This window comes from Chrysemys picta, chromosome 1, assembly GCF_011386835.1.
Source record: "Chrysemys picta bellii isolate R12L10 chromosome 1, ASM1138683v2, whole genome shotgun sequence".
NCBI classification, from domain to species: domain Eukaryota; kingdom Metazoa; phylum Chordata; order Testudines; family Emydidae; genus Chrysemys; species Chrysemys picta.
The window spans coordinates 215,312,781-215,323,105 of NC_088791.1; the positions used below are offsets into that span (position 1 = coordinate 215,312,781).

Below are 10,325 nucleotides of genomic sequence, written 5' to 3' on the forward strand. Positions count from 1 at the left end.
TTGCCCTATATCAGCTCTAGAAATCATACGGTGTTGTGCGCTCTTATTTGTCAGTGTTTGATTTTGCAAAGGGACACATTTCTGTTTAGCCAAAGTGAGCAGAGATGCCTCGTACTTGTGTGAACAGTGCAGATAACTTCTGCTATGTTTGTGGCGAAGTGACTTTTGCATCACAAAAGCGCAGTATAACCACTATGATTAAGAAAGCCTATCACCTTTATTTTGGCTGCAAAATTGGAGATCAGGCAAGAGGTGGGCCCCACAAATATGCTGCAACACTTGTGCAACAAATCTTCGCCAGTGGTTGAACAGGAAAAGGAAATCTATGCCTTTTGCAGTGCCAATGATTTGGAGAGAGCCAACAGATGATACCAGCAATTGTTACTTCTGCATGGTGCCTCCAGTTGGGAAAGGTGTGTCAAAGAAGAAAAAGTGGACTGTGCATTATCCAAACATTCCATCAGCTATACGCCCAATACCCCATGGAGAAGAACTGCCGGTTCCTGATGCACCAGAATCATTCTCACTTGAGTCAGACGAGGAAGAGGAAGAGGATGAAATTTCTGGTCCTGAACCATCAATGTCACAGAACCCACATTTTCTCCCATCCTCCTCCTCTGAACCACACCTCATAACACAAGGTGAACTGAATGACCTTGTCAGGGATTTGGAACTAGCCAAGAGTAAGGCAGAGCTGTTGGGCTCCAGACTACAGCAGTGGAATCTCCTGTCAGGTGATGTTAGGGTTTCCATGTTCCGTGACCGTCAAAAGGATCTTTCCCATTCTTCTTCATGGAAGGTGATCTTGTAGCCTGCAACAACATCAATGGTGTGATGGCAGCCCTCAACATCGTTCACGATCCAGATGAGTGGAGACTGTTCATTGATTCATCAAAGACGAGACTTAAAGCTGTTTTACTGCATAATGGCAATGTTTTGCCATCAATTCTAGTTGGTAATGCAGTCCATATGAAGGAAACCTATGACAACATGAAACAACTTTTGAGGTGCATAAACTATGACCAACATCAGTGGCAGCTTTGTGGCGATTTGAAGGTTTTTGCTCTCTTGCTTGGTCTGCAGACTGGATACACAAAGTACTGCTGTTTTCTCTGCAAATGGGATAGTCGTGCAAGAGATTCCCACTACATCAAGAAAGACTGGCCACTCCGACAGTCATTGGAGCCTGGGAGGAAAAGTGTTCAGCATCCACCACTTGTTAAATCAAGGAAGATTTTGTTACCACCCTTACACATCAAGCTGGGTCTGATGAAGAACTTTGTCAAGGTTGTTGACAAAACACAAGCAGCTTTCAGGTACCTCCATGGAAAATTTCCAAGGTTAAGTGAAACTAAGATAAAGGAAGGTGTCTTAGTTGGTCCTCAGATTCGTGAACTTCTTCGAAATGATGCATTTGACCGTGCACTGCGTGGCAAGAAAAAGACGGCATGGAAAGCCTTCCAGTTAGTGGCAATAAATTTTCTCGGAAACAACAAGGCAGACAACTACAGGTTGTTGGTGGAAAACCTCCTCAAGTCATACAAAAGCCTTGGTTGCAACATGTCACTGAAGATACATTTTTTGCACTCTCATCTAGATTTTTTTCCACCAAACTGCGGAGCAGTGAGCGACGAGCACGGCTAGCGATTTCACCAGGACATTGCAACAATGGAGAAACGCTATCAGGGCAAATGGAGCCCATCAATTCTTGCAGACTATTGCTGGACAGTGACAAGAGATGCTCCATTTAATGAATACAAGAGACAAGCCAAGAAGCGCCGAGTAGACACTGAATAGGACTAAACTATGTACATAATAGTTTTTTGCCTTTTCTTTCATAATAAATTTTATTTATATAACCCTTTTGCTGATTTTTAAAGTGTTACATAAACAGGACAGGTGAAATATTATCATGTAAAGCAGCCATAAACACATGAAAAGACCTAGGTTTACAATTTATGATTAAAACTCTACTAGCTACACAATATACATAGACATAAAATGTAAAAACTTAAATATCTTAGAAACAGTAGCCAATCAGTTGTTTTAATTGTCATATTTGAATTCAGCACATCAAAATACATAATAAATAGCGCATTTTATCTCCGAAGCAGACGACTTCTCAAAAATTGTAGACCAGGGTAATTTAAAAAGGCATTGGAGCAGGGGGACTGGATCCCGAGTCTCCCAGGTGAGTGCACTAGCTACCCGGTTACAGAATCATTCTCATGCTTGTTTGTTCTGTTGAGCTCTCTTTCTCTCTGGCACAATGACTCTAATTATTTATCCACAGTGGAATACTTTCCACAGGACAGACTGAGGTAGCCACACATCAGAATATCCCATAGGCTCAGTGATTAGAGCACTCTCCAGAGAGGTTCCAGATCCCTTCTTGCCTCAGGTGGAGAGAGGACTTAAACCAGGGTCCCCCACATCCCAGGTGAGTACCCTAATCACTGGGCTGAGAGAGAGAGAGTAGATTAACACCTATCTTCCCCTGGTGTGAGAGTTGCACTGGGGCTCAGGCGTCTGGATGCCTGGTGTGGAACAACAAGGCATGTGCTCAGAAGCAGAAATGTAGGCACCTAGGGAACTTTTACTGCAAAAGTGTAGGCACTGAGGGAGTTTGGCCACCTACCAGATTTGGCAGCAGCTACTCTGGAGTTTTATGAATTCCATGCACCTAAGTCCTTTTCTGAATCTTTCCCTTACACACTTATAAAATAGTCACCCTAATTGACTTGCCTGAGGTTACATAGCTGCAGAGCAAGAAATTAATCCCAAGCCCTAAGCTATCCTACTACCCACTGGGCTAGCTTTCCTCTCTGCTTGCAAACAAGCCAAGTAGCGCACCAGTGATGTACGCTGATGTTGTATACCCAGGGCCGGCTCTGGCTTTTTTGACGCCCTAGGGGAGGGCAGAGAGCCTCCGGTGGCCAGAGTGCCGGGAGGAGGGCAGAGAGCCCAGACGGGGCTCTCTGCTCTCCCCGGCGGCCGGAGCGTCGCAGGGAGGGCAATGAGCCCAGTCGCGGCCCTGCTCTCAGGCCGGAGCGCCACGCCGCCCCCTTCCAGGCGCCGCCCCAAGCACATGCTTGGTGGGCTGGTGCCTGGAGCCGGCCCTGTGTATACCAGGAGCAAAAAGGAGCCTCTTTTGGTGCATTCGATCTCAGTTAACTTCCATATGTCCTTTGGCCAACTTTTCAACTTGGTTATTAAGGTCTGGCCACCAAAACTAGTTTTGTGTGTGCCTTTTAACCATCCCTAGATGGCCTAAATGTAACTTGTCCAGCACCTATTGTTGCAGGTTACTAGAAATGATAACTCAAATGCCTCCCATAAGGCCCCTCCCCCTTACATAATGGAAAGCTCACCTCTCTGACTAGGGAATGGGAGCTGGGTTCCGCTCTCTGGACTTTCATAGTAGCCTCACATACCTGTGCTAACAGAGGATCATTCCTACTTGCTCTCCTTAGCATTGCACAGGTAACTCGTAAAGCGTGCATTTGAGATGTACTGAATACAGCCATTGAATCTGCTTGGGAAGTAAATTCTGTGCTAGCCAGTAGTCAGGACACCCTTTTGAATGCTTTGTTCTGTTACTATATTTAAGTTCACTGAGAACAGTTTAACTGAAGGACTGTCATCGAGATCAAATGGGAAACTAGGTAAAGAAGGAAAAAATAACAGTTTTACATATCGGTTTTCACAGTAAAAGTATTTTAAAGATCTTTACAAGATAGTTAAAGTTATATGTTTTTATAGTGTTCTTGACAAATTGCGCCTATTTGACCCCAAACATACAACACGTCCTTCTCCTGGGGGACAGGGAGAGATCCTACTGAAAATGCAGATGCCAAAGATAGGTTTGAAAGGCTTAAGTAGAATTCCTGGTATTTGGTGTGTCTGCTATTTTGCTCTGGAGCAAGCTGGCAGCTTTTCCCTTATCAAAAATAATACATCATCACAGAGATTTGACTTGGGAGGTAGTTAATGAAATCCTGGTCTCTCACATATCACCTTCTAAGGCCTCATTAGTGGAATTCTCTCAAAGCCCTCTGATCTATAAAAGAGCATCAGTGCACCTGTACCAGGCATTCTTTCTTTCTTTCTTTCTTTCTTTCTTTCCTTCTTTCTCTTTCTGCCCTCCTAGGTGTTGTTGCATGAGCTGGGGTGTGGGGGAGAGGAGGGAAAAACACAGGGTCATTCACACAGGGGCTGGCGACAGTTACAGCCTCTGCACTCAGGAGGGAGGGCACATGACCATCTCCCTCTCCCACGCCTCTCCGCCACAGCATAATTTTCTCCAAAGGAGACAGAGAAGACAGGGCTTGCTAGACCTCTACACAGGCCCCCCAGACTGCACAGCTGTGAAGATAGAAGTCGGTTGCACCATTTCAGAGCGACTGTATTGCGTTCATTTCTCCTGCATGCTGACAAGATAGGGCAATGCCGTCCCTTTCCTAAGGCACAATTCCTCCCAGAGCTCCCCCTAGGGCACTGCAGCTCTGCACCACCCACTTCTGAGGGCTGGGGTTAAATGTCACAATCTAGCCCTATTATCTTTGGTGTTCAATCTTTGGCACTTACTGTCAGACAGTTTTTAAATCTCAGGCTTATCTGTCTAATGAACTAAAACATTTAGTCTAATATGCTCCATAAACTGAGTCTTGTTTCTTCTATGGACAATTAACAAACTTATCAGCCTTTCTCTAATAGTCAGAAGTCAGAAAAAATAAATTCCCATATTAGTGGAGCCATTTAGGGGCTGATTTAAATTGCACAGAATAATAGAAGGTAATTAAATATTCAAAGTGAATTGCTCTGTCGCACTGAGGAAACCTTCTGCTAAACATATATCAAATATAATTGTTTGGGAAGGATGAATAGACTCACCTTTTATCCCCTTCCACAATGCCATAGAATTAGTTAAAGTACTGGGCAAATTAAATTATCAGTATTATTTGGGACCATATAAACCTTATATCGAACTATTCATCATGTGCCAATTTGCCTTTGTCAAAATGGAAAAATGGAATGCTTACATTTATTTGTCTGACATTTATATATACCCAGGTATTTTTTGCAAAGCCAGTTACTGTAATTTATTGAAACTTTCAAAGAGGAGTCCAGAAATAGGTGTCTCTGGATTCAGACAAATGTGTCTGGCCATACGAATAGTCATTTCTACCTGAAGTCTATTTAAAACCTCTACATTATTAAAGAGCTGCTGCTGATTACCATAGCATGATGCAAAATTATGAGATTTCAAAGGTTTGGAAATTAAAACTGTAGCTCTGACATAACAGAGTGGTAATACTGATGCTAAACCAATGTATTTTATGCAAAGCAGGAGTACTTCCTCTCAGATGCCTGCCTTTTTAAAGGCGATCATAATATTTTAAATAATATCTGAACAGCTACTGTGTCATCTTTCCTATTAGCCCTTTTTTTTATTCAGGCAAAATAGAAATGCGGAAGTGACTTCTGATTTTTGAATTCTTAATAGAGATTGGGAATAACTAGTAAAAAATGTATCTGATGAATTTCCCCTTTTCTTCTGATTGAAAATTTGTCTGTGAACAGATCATGATTTTTCCTGAATGCATTTGTCATTCAAAATTACTCACCAAATAATTTCTACAAATCTCAAGGTGTTGGCAGTTCATAGAACCAAGTCAGGTTTCAGAGTCTAAGCTGCGTTGGTTGGTTTTGCGTGGTCACATATACATTTTCTCTTCTCCATCACCTGCTCCCACAGTAACTGCATGCACTCTTCAAACTCCCTGCACTCCCTTGCCGTCAGAAGATAAAAACAGTGCCAGCGTCAAAGGCAGCACATAGTTCTCTACATATTCTTGTTTATTCAGTGTCCCTTCCTCCTCTGACTCTACTCTTGTTGCTGCCTCTGGGTCACTTCTCAGTCTAAATACTTGGGCTGCGGTACTTTATGAACACATCTGTATGCAGACATATTTAACATACACGCAGACATATTTGCAAGCAGAAAAGTACACCTGCAAAAGGGAGGTTTGATAAAATTTGGACTGAAAATCAGGCCATATGTGTCGTTAACCCTGTTTTCTGTTCCAGGATCCTGTGCATGCTATTGCTTTGAAGCATTGTTCACTGGAGTGTCAGAGGCACATACTGTGGCAGATCTGTGCAGCAGACGTGTGTTTTGCCTTTTGTACCGAGTGTGTCATCATTCAATGAGTGTGTCAGCCAAGTATGTCAAAGATATATATATATATAGCAGCTATCTCCATAAATGTTAGGGGTGATCACTGTATGTGTCATTCCCATTCTCAAACCTTTGAAGTAGTTCATTGGAAATGGCCCTTTAACTTCAGAAGGGTGGCTTTTCTCTCTTTGTGTAATAATTAAATATGCATGAGTTGTTTGGGATTTTTCTTTATTGCTCTTTATCTTCATTATTTACCTTACACAGTACTATCCAGTCTGATGTACATTATGGAATTTCTTCTATTGAACTAGATCTATATATGTTCAAGCATCCAATCCCCCATTTGTGATTGTATATGACCGAGGGACTTATTTTTTTCCCCACTGAATATTTCACACTGAATTTGGACTCCTTAACAAAACATTGTCTTAGGGCAGGTCTACACTAACCCCCCAATTCGAACTAAGGTACGCAACTTCAGCTACGTGAATAACGTAGCTGAAGTTCGAAGTACCTTAGTTCGAACCTACCTCAGTCCAGACGCGGCAGGCAGGCTCCCCCATCGACTTCACGGTACTCCTCTCGCCGAGCTGGAGTACCGCAGTCGACGGCGAGCACTTCCGGGTTCGACTTATCTCGTCCAGACAAGACGCTATAAGTCGAACCCAGAAGTTCGATTTGCTTGCCGCCGAACTACCGGGTAGTGTAGACCTCCAAGTGTAGTTCTCCAAGTAAGTATATAACTTGTGCCTTAGCAGCCAGTGCCGGATCTGGGGAAGGGAGGGAGGAGAAATAAGCTATGCTCCCACTAGTAGCTGTGGCTGGTTTAACATATCCCACTTAGATATAAAGGAGGCAGGAGTGGCTTTCTCAAGGAGAAACAGAGAACCCAGGATGGGACTTGAGCAGTCCTGAGGTAGGAACTGTAGAAGCCCCTAAACATGGTGAAAAAGCTCAAGCTGAACTTTGTTATCACACTGTTAATAAAGCCAAACCCCAGACAGGAAGAGAGCTTTGATTCTACGTGGTGTATAGTCTTTGATTCAGAGGGAGCTGGGAGACACCTACCCATGGTTGTCTCTGTTGGCCCAGCCTATACCTGTTCTGTAGATAAAGTGCGACAGTTGGTCTGAACTTTATTCACAGTGCCCTAACCCAAATCTACCACCATCAAATGAAGCCTCATAGCTCCCAAACAAGTATTTGTTTCCTTGTTTGTAAAATAGGAATAGTAAGGCACAGAGAAATGCAGTGATTTATCGAAGGTCACAGAACAAGCAGATAGCAGAGGTTCCAAACCTTTTAACTCAAAATCTTGTTTCTGCCCTTATAAGAATTTCTAAAATGATTTATAGACATAGAAATTACTCAACAGCAGTGAATTCCCTTCAACTGTCTACCTAAGAGGTAATTAATGTAGTAGAGGTAGTTAAGCCCATGCTGGTACATGGACTTGTATGGGAAGAAGAGAGCTTTACCAGCAGTGTGTCTGCCTCCTCACCGATGCCCCTGTAGTTCTGTGAGTGTAATAAATAGCAAATTATAACGCACCGAAAAGTTTGAAATGTTAATGTCATAAATGTCACTAAAAATTCCAGTGTCAATCTGGAGCCAGATTCTACTAGCTTGGTGGTATGGGGGGAGCACAAATCTGTGTTTACCCTTTAAAAGTGGTGGTATATTCCCCTCTGCCAGACAGCATGGGGAGGGGGCAAAGCCCAACTAATCTCTGCTATGCCCCTCTTCACTGTCCAGGGAGGAGCTTTTCAATATCAAACACTGTGCTCCCTGTGACTGAGTGCACCCCAGTATTCACACCCTATACGCTATTGTCATAATCTTTGTACGATACATGCCTTGTGAGGTGTCATTTGAAAACCAATAACTCACTGATTAATAATATGGTGAAATGGGTGTGGCAACATTATATGTAAAGTTATGAACATAATCTGGAATTATGACTGAAATACGCTTACCAGACAGGTGTTTCTCAAAGACAAAGGACAAGCTGACGCCTCTAGCCAGGTGTCATCAAAGTGGATTGGCAATCACCAGTGGAGTGGCCATTCTTTGGCCACGGAAGGGGGCAGGAACAGGTCTATCTGCATTTTAACAAACAACAACATAGAACCTCTTTCACCATGCCTCAGTCTTCACCGTGGGAAGGAATTTTATCTGGGGGTAACTCCCTGAAAAATGCATTTCAAAGGGTGACTGCACGATAACAGAGAGGGGCAAAACACCCCGCGTATTCTCCCTCTCTCTGTCTCTCACCCTGGTTGGTGGAGTCAGAGCTGCTGGACCAAGGGCTGTGACTATACGCAGGCACTCAGGGTGTGAGCTGCATGCTGGCAGGCTGATTGTGAGCAACCCAAGTTGGGAGTTACAACAGCAAAGAACTGTGAGGCACCCCAGGTTACAGGACAAGCAGTGACACAGTGCTAACTGGTCTGGATTGCACCCCAGAATGTGATACTCCCCCAAACACAGGGACTGCAATTCTGGCTGCACTTTATTTATGAGTAAAGGAGAAGGTTCCTGACTCCTGCACTACACAGTCATATAAGAAAGACACAGACTAACATTATGTCTTCTATACAGAGTTATCCATACTCAAGTTTCTCCTCTTGAGTTCGCCTAGTTCCAGCGAGGGTGGCCACAATGCAAAAGAACACTTGAACTGCTGTGTCCACATTGGTGCTGTACTTACTCATGTGCAGCACTAAGACACACAAGAGTAGTAGTGGGCAACCTGCGTCCTGCGGGCCGTACCGCTTCCCGCAACTACCATTGGCCGGGAACAACGAACCGTGGCCACTGGGAGCTACGGGCAGCTGTGCAAATGTAAACAAATGGTCTGGTGGCCTGAGGGACGCAGGTTGCCCACCACTGCACAAGAGGGTCATAAATTGTTTCCCAGTGAATTGTGGGAGAACTTGTTTGTTCTTTCCAGACATATCGAGAGATTTAGGGGAAGGTATTGGAGAACATGCTGCACTCAAGAGAAGCTACCCTGCGTCTGCACAATGGGGCACATGTGTTAGCAGCTGACAGATTGTGCTAACTTGAGCTTTAGCCTCTGACCCTTGACAGACCAGCCAACTTGAGTTAAGGGTATTTGTGGTAGACAGGAGACGAGTGAGAGGCAACACCAGATTTATAACTTGAGTTAACACAAGTCCTAGGCTAATATGGTGAGAAACAATGAGGAATGTAAGCTCAACAAGTAATAATCATAGTAATATTAGTTAGCATGTATGTAGCCATTCCAAGCACTGACCAGACAGTGTTCATTAATTAATTAAGTCCATCTGAGGATGTTTCCATGTGAAGGAAATACAGCCTATATTTCAAATTACTTCTGAAAATTTAATCATCAGACAGTAGAATTTCTCATTAGTTAGTAATAATATATTAAGTTCCTCTGTCTGCCTTCAGATAGGAAGGATAAAGACTAATTAATTCAAAGAAATACCACAGAATATGTACAGTGCCAGTAGTGGTGGTAGTAAGGGAAGCTATAACTCTTAGACAAGCTAAAATGAAGTGCAGCTATTTCACATACTGCCCATCACCAACATCAATGCTTTTTTTTTTTTACAACAATAAAAATATAAATTGTTACAGTCTAACGACATATGTTCCCGTTACTCCAGTGTAAAAACTGTATACAACATATGTCTTTTCCTGGGATAGTACAGCAGTTGAGGCTTTAACAATCTTGAAAGAGATATTTCTGCTTTCATCTAAAAAAACTCAGTTACAATAACTTTTAGTGAGTAATGGAAAAAAGCTCATGAAAAGTACAATATGGTTTGTATTGTTCACAAACAACTAGGAAGACATCCTTACAAGAAACATTAGTCGGTGCATCTGACTGGTAATGTACAGTGTTTTCTCAGGGATACATTGCAACATTTAGTCTCAGCCTACAGTAAAAGGGAATGCAGAGCAGCACTGGGGGGACACTGGAGAAATTCTGTCTCTCAGAGCTCTCTGGCTGTGCTTGAGGGAATGCAATCTGTGAAACCCTTTACGGGATACAGCATCCAGGTCCTCTCTGTGCAGATGACGGGCGGGGGGAGCCATGGCTCTTCCTACTCCCTCCTGTCTGCCTCCTTTTGAGTGACTTGTTCCCAGG

The 10,325-nt window shown here is 43.3% G+C and overlaps 1 long non-coding RNA gene across 1 annotated transcript in view; it reads right to left on the reverse strand.

The window, feature by feature from the left end:
- The window catches only part of LOC135979019 (uncharacterized), a 57,344-nt gene extending 49,055 nt beyond the window's left edge, over nucleotides 1–8,289 (reverse strand). Inside the window, exon 1 of the long non-coding RNA XR_010596357.1 lies at nucleotides 8,161–8,289. This is a non-coding gene — a long non-coding RNA (uncharacterized LOC135979019). The remainder of the gene's footprint in view (nucleotides 1–8,160) is intronic.
- Nucleotides 8,290–10,325: the final 2,036 nt, after the last annotated feature.